General features: G+C 44.9%; 1 pseudogene; it reads left to right on the top strand.

Annotated features, from left to right (window-relative positions):
- The first annotated feature begins 150 nt into the window (after positions 1 to 150).
- LOC106733709 (ubiquitin-conjugating enzyme E2 D3-like) lies at positions 151 to 638 on the top strand (annotated as a pseudogene).
- The last annotated feature ends 9,994 nt before the right edge of the window (positions 639 to 10,632 follow it).

Raw genomic sequence — 10,632 nt, 5'->3', positions numbered from 1 at the left:
ATCGTGACCGTTTTCAGGGACCTAGATTCGTCAGGGGCTCTGCGAGGCCTTGGCCAGTGCTGATCTGCTCTGTTTTTGCAAAAGGCGCCAGTGTCAGGCAGAGCTGGTGTGAGACAAGAGACAATCTTTCCCCGCCGCCCGGATAATGGAGTTTTGGCCGGACCTTTGCGCGCACACCGAGCTAGTGAGGAGCCCGACGAGAAGCACAGACTATGGCGCTGAAACGGATTAATAAGGAATTTAGTGATTTGACCCGTGACCCTCCAGCACAGTGTTCCGCAGGTCCAGTTGGGGATATGTTTCATTGGCAAGCCACACTGACAGCCCAAATCAAGGCGGTGTATTCTTTTTGACAATTCATTTTCCTACATACTACCCCTTCAAACCACCTAAGGTTGCATTTACAACAAGAATTTATCATCCAAATATTAACAGTAATGGCAGCATTTGTCTTGATATTCTAAGATCACAGTGGTCTCCTGCTCTATTTCTAAAGTTCTTTTATCACTGCTATGTGATCCAAACCCAGATGACCCCCTAGTGCCAGAGATTGCACGGATCTATAAAACAGAGATAAGTACAACAGAACACCTCGGGAATGGACTCAGAAGTATGCCATGTGATGCTACCTTTAAGTCAGAATAACCTGCACTATAGCTGGAATAAACTTTAAATTATGGTTCCTTTTTTGATTTTCTTATCCGGCTGCTCCCGTCTCAGCGCCATTTTATTTTTTTGTTTACCTCCCTCCATTCAGTCACATGCTCATCTGAGAAGACTTGCTCTTCCAGCTTTGGACAATAACTGCTTTTAGAAACTGTAAAGTAGTTACAAGGGAACAGTTGCCCAAGATTCAGAATTTTTTAAAAAATGGAGCATGTGTATTATGTGGCCAATGTCTTCACTCTACCTTGGTTATGAGACTGAAACCATTCCTCACTGCGCTAACAGAGACCGTCTGAGGGGGAGGGGGATGGATGCGCAGTTGCCACATCAGAGGAAGCAGCATTATTCTAGCAGCATCCATTCTTGGTTAAGCCTTCCACTGTTAGAGATTTGAGGTTACATGATGTACTTTATGCGCACAACTTACGTGGCTGGAGAATTGGTATTGAATTTCTAGCATCGGCAGAACAGAAAATGTCATGTGTTTTATGCATGTCAATAAAGGAATGACCTGTTCTTGTTCTACAGAGAATGGAAATTGGAACTCAAACACCCTTTGTATTCCAAAATAGAGTCAAACATTTTGTAATTTTCATTTAAATTGTTAGGAGGCTTGGAGCTATTAGTTAATCTATCTTCCGATACACTGTTTAATATAGCACTGAGTCAATGATGCAAGTTGTCAATGGATGAGTGATCAACCAATAGCTCTGCTAGTAATTGATTTATTTATTTTCAATAAAGTTGCATAAACCAAAAAAAAAAAAAAGAACTATCATGGCCAGCAGGTGGCATGGCGGTTAAAGCACTGGATTCCCACACAGCCATCTACATTTTGAGTCTCAGACTTAGCAGCCTGAAAATCACCCTGGGCACATGTGCGTGTGTGCCCCAAATCCCAGGGTCACGTGCCCAGGCTGTGAGGTGTGTGTCGGGCTAAGGCCTCGGATCTGTGCTTGCTGGTTGCCCTACTAGGTCCCTGGTTGAGCTTTTACTCCGTCCACCCTGCTACCCTGGTGAAGACCTGGCACCCCAGGTGAACAACCGGCTTTCGTATGCCCAACTCACACTCCCATATGGAGGCTTTCTCTCCAGGAGGACCCCAGGTATTGTGGGGGTCTCACCATACTGGTTTGCCCAGACCAGGCAGGCCTCAGCTGGGACCCTGTCTGGCGTAGGAGTGTACCTGTGTGTGGTAACAAGTGCATGCAGTATTCTGGGACAAAGGCACGTGTACGCATGCGTGTATATGGGCTGCGGGTAGTGATCCCATAGATCACTGCAGAACTGGGCATCTGAATGGACCAGGCACAGGGGATTATGGACAGGGACAGCCCTGCCTCCTGGCACTGGTGGTATCGCAGAGACAGGGAGGGCACATGAGAGACTCCCTCTGGGTGTGATAGGAGCGAGGATGGTGCAGAAGGCAAGGTGAACAGTCAGAATCAGCTGGGACCCTCTCTTCTGTTGCTCTCTCTAGATCTCCCATAACAAGGAGAGTGATGCCATGAACCCAGGGATAGGTGGGGGGCCAGCTGTGCCCAGGCAGGAACCGCCTTGCCCAGGAAAACACACCGGGCACTGCTGGTCTGAGCTCTTTCCCAACTTCCTCGCCCTCCTGCCCTTTGTCCAGCCTCGAACTGACCACACCCCATGGAAGGGGGACCTCAGGATGGGTGGTGCCTGTCTGACCCCTTCCTGCAGTGCTCAGTGGAAACCACCCCAACTGTATCTGCAGAAATGGCTCAGTGTTGTCATTTCAATTGGTTTTATCTTAGCAGAAGCTGTTCATTTTTTAGTTATGTAGGAAGGTATATCATACGCTAGTTCTGAAAATTAGACCAGTATCTTTATCCCTCCTGCTCCCACCCCGACCCTGACTCTGGTTTTAGAAGGTATCCTGTGTCCAGAGCAGCCCCGTGGGTGGCTGGGTTTTCTTTAGCTGCACTGCCATTGTCTGTGTGGCATCCCTGTCTGCTCTGGCCACCTCATCCTGTCTGATGCACACGCCCCTTTGTGCTCAGCCAGCAAGGGTGGTTTCAGTATCCGTACCCTTCAACAGTGTGGCAGTTAAGAGCTGGGGCCAGATGGCGGTGCAGTGTAACAGAGCGCTGCAAGGCGGCTTCACATGGGAAGGTTCCAGGATCACATCCAGAGACCTCCCCGACACACTGGACATACCATGCCTGTGATCGGGGGCTGGCTGAAGGTGAGAGCAGAGTGTGGCATGAAGACCCTGTTGGGGGTGCCTGTCTCTTGATCAGGGAAGAAATAAACTTTAAAAATAAAAGGGAAGGCCAGCAGGTGGTGTGGTGTTACGGCGCTGGGCTCCCACATAGCCAAGCATGGTTCATGTCCCAGACCTGGCTCCTTGACAATCTGGCCCTAGAGGATTCAGTAAGAGGGGTGAAGGACTTCTCGGTCTCTTGGTGAAACCTCTCTGACTTCTGTAAGAACAGCAGTTGGGAGGGCTGGGGTAGAGTGGCAGGAATGTTTGGGAAGGATTAACGGAGTGGTTTCCCAGATGGGTTCCAGTGGAGAACCCACAGGGAATCTACCCTGGGAGCGTGCAGTGGGGATTTCCAGAAGTTTCTTTGGCTGCACTGTTCCTGTCTGCAGTTGGATTAGGGAGACATCAGCTTCCAGAAAGCTTGGCTGCCCTTGCATTGCTCAGCAAGATCAGGGTGCGTCAGGAGCTCGAGGGTGACTTACATTCTAGAGCTTGACAGGAACCCTGGCCAGCCTGCCCAGCCCTGGGTGGCTTCCATTTGTGAAAGAGCAGACTCGGTCCTTACCTTTCTTGCCTCTGGGCAGTCTGAGCAGAAATCAGAAAAAGCTGATGTCCTCCACCTTGGCCTACAGGAGAGTGGGACAGGACAGGACTGGCTGTGGTCACCGTATGCTGGGCCCTACATGAAATTATCATTTTTTAAAGTTGCCAGTGGGTACATGTTATTGCCTAAGAGAGAGACTGTGATGAGGGTGGGGGGCAGGATGGGGAGAGAGGAAGAAAGCACCCCACAATGGGCCGTGGTTGTGCCACAGTCCTTTCTCTCTCTCTTACATCTCAGGATTTGGGGCATGCACACATGCCTGATGTGTTTTCCAAGTTGCTGGGGCCAGGATTTGAACTGCAGTTGGCCGTGTGGGATTTGGCTCTGATAACCACCACGTTATGTGGGCTGGCCCCTGTGCTAAATGTTTTATACACAACATCCCAGGTCAGAGATCATGGCATTACAGATGGAGAAAGAAAGGTTCAAATAGAAAGATGGAAGATTCATTGAAACCAGAGGGAGGGCCAGCAGGTGGTATAGTGGTTAAGGTGCTGGACTCCCACATAGTCAACCACGGTTCGAGTCACAGACCTGGCAGCTTGAAACTCACACTGGTCACATGTGTGTGCATGCCTAAAATCCTGAGAGGAGAATGGAGGAGAAGGAATTGACTCGTGGTCATCCCTCTGGAGGTTGATTTTCACTTTCCCTCTCTCTCTGGCAAGTGCACTCACCCTATCGCAGAAACCTCAGGAAACAAACAAACAAACAAACAAAAAGACAAAAACCAGAGGGAAATTAAGAAACAAGCAAAAATGAAAAAAAAAAATCTGTAGTCCTGAATCCCAATAAAATCATGTTTCATATTCTTATAGTTTTTGGGACCAGCAGTTAGCGTAATGGCTATGTTGCTGAACTCTCATGTAGTCAACTGTGGTTCGAGTCCTGGACCCGGTGGCTTAAACTCACGCCAGGCACATGTGCGTGTGTGCCCAAGATCCCGAGAGGAGAATGGAGGAGAAGGGATTGCAGCGTGGCCATCCCCCCTTGGAGGTGATTTTTCACTTTCTGTCTCTGTCTCTGTCTGTCTTTCTGGTGAGTGCACGTGCCCTATAGCAAAAAAAAAAAAATAATAATAATAATAAAAGATAAAAAAAGTTCTTGTAGTTTTATTCTGTGATATACTTACAATATACATTCCAAGTCCTTTGTATGAATACATGGTACATTCATGTATGCCTTACTAAGTCCTTTGTATGAATACATGGTATGTTCATGTATGCCTTACTAAGTCCTTTGTATGAATACATGGTATGTTCATGTATGCCTTACTAAGTTAGGACCAAAACGTTTTATTATTATGTCTCTTCATTTACATATTAACAAAAGCATTCCTTGCTGCCTTGAACCTTTGAAACTTTTTACTAAAAAAAGCTTATCCCTTCCTTGAGTGAGACATAGAGAGAGAGAGAAACACCCACAAAAGGGTCCCAACAGCAAATCCACCTGCAGGTTCGGCCTGCCTGGCTCCTGGGCACATGCTCAGGGAGGTCTCTGGACAAGAGCCTAGACCCTTCCCACGTGGGTCAGCCCTGCAGAGCATTGTGTGTTACTGCTGCACCATTGTCTGGCCTGAGTCCTTTTAATGGCTGCATCATATTTCAGTGTGTGGATACTTAATAACTTTTAAAGCTTCGTTTTCTTTATTCAAAGGCATTAACTTTGTTGTTGATGTTTACAGTACTTTTTTTTCCCTTTGAGGTAAAATTTAGCTATCAAAAATGTACAGATTTGGGACTAGCATAATATGGCATAATGTTTATGTCTTGGACTCCCACGTAGTCGACTGCGGTTACAAATCCAGCAGCTTAAAACTCATGCCAGATGCATGTGTGTGCATGTCCAAAATCTTGAGAGGAGAATGGAGAAGGGATGGTGGTGTGACCATCCCCACTAGAGGTGAGGTCTCGCTTTCTATCTCTTTCTCTCTCTCCAGTGAGTGCATGCATCCCATAGCAAAAATCCTCTCTAAAACAAGTATAGATTTTATTTACTTATTAATTAATTAAAGAGTTATTTTATTTTAACTTTATTTATTTATTTATATTTAATTTGACCAGAGAGGGACAGAAAGAGAGAGGGAAAGTGAGAAAAAAGCAAACTGCCAGGACTGGGACTTGAACTGCAGTCAGCCATATGGGAGTCCAGCGCCCTTAACCACCATGCCACCTGCCATTCCCCCAAAATGTACAGATTTTAAATGTACCATTTAGTGAGTTTTTATAAGTGCATGCACATGTGTAATTCGAACCTTCATCAAGGTATGTATCTTTGGGTCAGCCCTGTAGCCTGGTGTTGAAGGGAGTTGGGCACCACCTGGCCAAAGGTGGTTGGAATCGTGGCCCCACACCGGCAAGTGTGCGTGCCTGATGGGATGGAGAAATGAAGACGGTTCTGCGGTGTGACCATGCCTTTACGGGGTGCTTTGTCCCTCCCTCTCTCTGTTTCTCTGATGAGCAAGCATACTCCTCTGGCAAATTAAAAAAAAAAAAAAAGTTAGTGGAAAAATGGAATGGAAGTACAAGTTTATTTTGGTGTAAAAGAGTTATGAAATCCAACTATATTGGGTGGTTGGAAAAGTCATGACCTATTTTTCTGTTTTTCCATGCAAAAATATGTCATGGCTTTTCTGATGGCCCAATAGTTTTTTCATAAGACACATTTTCCATGAACATTTTGTAGACCCTTCATATTTAAAGCATTATTTTCAGCTTTAAAATATTATCAGACATCAGACGTCTTAGAGCCCACCCTTTTTGTTCCTGGGTGCCTCAGGCTACACTGGAGTGGCTTATTCTAAGATCACTAACCTTGGCTTGTTTATTATGCTCTGTGTGAAATATTTCATTTTCAACCATCGTCTTGATCAGCCCCCAGCAGTACCAAGGTAAGTATTAAGACCCCCACTTACACACAGAGGTACCGAGGCTCCGCTCGCTCGAGGCCCAGCGAGTCTTACTCAAGGTCACTCTGGCTGTGCTGGAATCCCACCAGTCGGTGGCGGTGGCGGGGAGGGTGAGGCCAGTTCTGGGAGAGTGTCTGAGCCTGGGCAGTTTCGGAAGGGGACTGTGGGGGACATATTATTACTTTGAAAACCCTACCTCAAGTTCTGTGGTTCTCAGACTCGATGCTACTCAAACCCTGGTGTACTTTTAAGAGGTTCCCCTCAACGCCCACAAGAAATGTTTGTTTCCTGTGAGTCACGCCGATAGATTATCTGCGACGTGGGCCTTTGAGGTTTCACTCTGAGCCGCCTCCGAGCTGACGCTTCCCTTCTCCCACATCCGCCACCTTGCCATCAACACCCTCGTGTGACAGCATGTCTGCGCCATCCAGTGTCCTGGGCAGTCTGTCTTTGAACTAAGCGAGGCTGTCGTCTGGGCTGAATCGAACACCAGCAGTTTGTGGAAGTCCCTTTCCCCCCATTTCCCACCACACTTGCGATCACCGATCTTTTAAATGTGTGCCAGTCTGACAAGGAAAAAGCCCAGTCTTCTATGTCTCTTAGTTTGACTTGCCCAGATGACTAATGAGGTCGGGACACCTTTTTATATGTTTATTGGCCATTTGGACTTAGACTCGGATGTATTTGCCCATTTTTCTACTGGTCGTCTCTTTGAAATGAACAGGCGTAGAATGTTAATGTAGCCTGTTTCCTAGACAGTGCTGAGAGGCAGAGCTGTGCGGCCTGTTCTTCCAGTTGGCCTCTGGCCTTACAGCATTTTTAGTGTATTTTGTCATGAAGTTAGACATTTTGAAGTAGTTAAGTTTATACATTGTTTAATTTTTTGGCTTGTTAACAAGCCTTTTCTACCCATGGTTGTGTATCTCTTTCCTGTGTTTTCTTTGAATACTTTTACAATGTTGTCTTTTTAAATTTTTTTAAATTAATTTTTCTTTGAGAGAGATTTTTGCTATAGGGTGCGCGTACTTGCTGGAGAGACAAAGAGACAGGGAGAGGGAAAATAAGAGATCACCCCCCACACACACACACACCCAGGGGGGCATGGCCATGCTGCAATAATCTCTTCTCCATTTTCCTTTTAGGATTTTGGGTATGCATACACACATGCCTGGGGTGATTTTCAAGCTGCCGGATCTAGGCCTTGAACTACGTTCAGCCATATGGGCATCCAGCATCTTAACCACTACACCACCTGTTGGCCCCCTACAATGTTGTCTTTAATGTTTAGGTCTCTTGGGGCCAGCAGGTGGTGTGGTGGGTAAGGGTGCTGGACTCCCACATTGATGACCGCAATTTGAGTTCCAGACTTGGCGGCTTTCTTTCTCTCTCTCTCTCCACTCTGTCCTTCTTTGGTTAAATTAAAATAAGTAAATAAAGTTAAATAAAAAAATAATTCTTTAAAAAGTGTCTAGGTCTTTTTGTTTGTTTTAAAAAATAATTATTTAATTTTAGCTATTATTATTATTTTAATTTGACCAGAGAAAAACAGAGAAAGGGCATGTGAGAAAGCAAGCCGCCAGGTCCAAGGATTTGAACCATGGTCAGCCATGTGGGAGTCTAGTACCTCAACCACCACACCACCTGCCGGCTCCCATGTTTAATTCTGTAATTTACCCGAAATAACTTTTCGTGAATGACATGAGATATATTTTTCCTGAGGATTCTCCAGCGGGCCTATCTCTCTCCATTACTTGAACTATAGCCTCCATCGTGTGTTCGGTCCCCACATACGCTGGCTCCATAGGGGGGCGCCTGCCATTGGCCCAGCACTGTTTGTCTTTCTGGTAACCATCTCTGGCTTTCCCTAGCCTCAGGGAAATAGAGACCAAGGCTTGAGCCGATGGGTCCCTCTCATTGTCCTGGCATAGCAATTGGCTCAGGACTATGCCTGTGACTCAGCTGGTCCCTTAAACCAAATTCGAGCTTCTCCTGGGCATTTTTTGAGTAACTAAGAGGATTAACTATTGTGGAATTTAAAGGGGAGGCTAGAAGTGGCTACAGTTGTCACAGCCTTGAGATGAAAACAAGTCTGAGAATGAAATCAACACGCAAAGACCAAGGGAATTGAGCTGAGCTTCTGCATCCCCTCATGCCTTGAACCAGGTATCCCTGATTCCCCAAGACTAATAAACAAGCCAATTCCCTTTGTGCTGAGGTGAGTTGGGTTGTGTTTTCTGTCATTGCAGAGGAGCTATACTCTGTAGTTGTGCTCTTTACTCTTTTCCATTGATTTTTTTGGTATGTTTTCAGGTTCGCATTCTTTCTCCCTTCCTTTCTCTTCCTGTTTCTCTTTCTTTACTTCCTTCCTTCCTAACTTTCTTTCGTATTTCTCCAATGTTCTAGTGTACTTTTCTTTCTGAATAGATTTTAGTATCAACACATCGAGTTTTGTTTTAAAATCCCACTGATTTTAGATTGCATTTAATTTATTGGCTAACTTAGAGGAATTGATACTTTTACAATATTGAGCCTTTCCATTAAGGAATATTTCCCCTTCTATTTTTAATAAAGTCTTTAGTGTCTTTTAGAGAGATTTTTGCTATAGGACGCATGTGCTTGCTGGAGAGAAAGAGACAGACAGAAAATGAGAAATCCCCTGGGGGGGGGCATAGTCATTCTGCAATCTCTTCTTTTCCATTCTCTTCTTGGGATCTTGGGCATGCATGCAAATGCACCTGGCATGAATTTTAAGTTACCGGGTGCAGAACTTGAACCACAGTCAACTATGTGGGAGTCTAGCGGTGGAACCATTAAGCCATCTGCTGGTCCCTCTTGTGTCTTTTGTTTTGTTTTGTTTTGTTTTTTTAAAGATTTTTGCTATAGGGCGCATGTGCTCACCAGAAAGACAAGAGACAGACAGAAAGCAAGAAATCACCCTTTAGGGGGGACGGCCACACCGCAGTCCCTTCTCCTCCATTCTCCTCTGGGGATCTTGGGCACGCATGCACACGCACCCAGCATGAGTTTAAGCCTCTGGATCCAGTACTCGAACCACTGTCGACTACATGGGAGTCCAGTGACATAGCCATTACGCCAACTGCTGGTCCCTCCCTCTTGTGTCTCTTAATAAAAGTTGTTCTCTTACCAGTCATACTTGTACCTTGTGGAGTTTATTAATAATTTAAAAAATATTTTTTTGCAGTTAGGAAGTTTTTCTTACTACAGTTTTTAATTGGTTATTGCTGATGTAGCACATTTTTCCCCTTGAATTTATCCATATTTTTGAATTCAGTAACTAATATTAAAAAGATTCTCTTGGGGACCAGCAGGTGGCGTGTTGGTTAAGGTGCTGGACTCCCACATGGCCAAACACAGTCTGAGTCCCAGACCTGGTGGTTTGCTTTCTAAACACTTTCTCTCTCTCTCTGTATTTCTCTGATAAGTGCCGGTGCCCTACAGCAAATAAAATGAATGAATGTATGAATAAATAAATAAATTTTGAAGACAGAGTATTATATTATCTAAAATAATGACTTTAATTTCTTTTTGGTATTTATTCTTGCTGTTTATTTTTCTTGTCTTATTAGATAGTCTAGAACTTCCTGTACAGTGTTTAAAATAGTGACTCTTATTTCTAAGTCTAATGGAAATATTTTTAATATTTTATCACTAATTATAATATTTGATCTAGGTTTCAAATAGGCTTTTTTTTTTTTTTCTTAGCATGTTTTATTAGCTAATTAGAAAAAAAAAAACCAAAAACATTAAATGAGGCCAACCCATTGCATGGTAATTAAGGGGCATGACCAGCTTTGAGATTCAAGTCCTGGTCATAGAAGCCTGAGAAACATGCTAGGCGTGTGTGTGTGTGTGTGTGTGTGTGTGTGTGTGTGTGTGTATCTAAAGTCCCGAAAGGAGGGAGAGATGGAGGAGGAGGGATTGCCATGTGATCATCCCCCGTGGGATTGATCTCACTTTCTCTCTCTTCCTCTCTTTCTCTTTCTCTCTGGCTCTCTCCAGCAAGTGTACACACCTCTGGCAAATTTAAAAGTCATGAATGGGACCACTCTTCCTCTTCTCATAAGCGGTCTGAAGTGATCTTTGAAAATGGTTCATTATTCACTTGACCCAGAGAACCCCACAAAGTCATGCAAATCAGGAGGCTCAAATCTTCCTGTTCACTTTAAAAATGCTCGTGAAACTTCCCAGGCCATCAAGGGTATG

Source organism: Tupaia chinensis, unplaced genomic scaffold (assembly GCF_000334495.1).
Source record: "Tupaia chinensis unplaced genomic scaffold, TupChi_1.0 Scaffold000072_1, whole genome shotgun sequence".
Classification (NCBI taxonomy): domain Eukaryota; kingdom Metazoa; phylum Chordata; class Mammalia; order Scandentia; family Tupaiidae; genus Tupaia; species Tupaia belangeri.
Note: the sequence above shows the minus strand (reverse complement) of the source record. Positions and strands in the feature narration are given on the sequence as shown.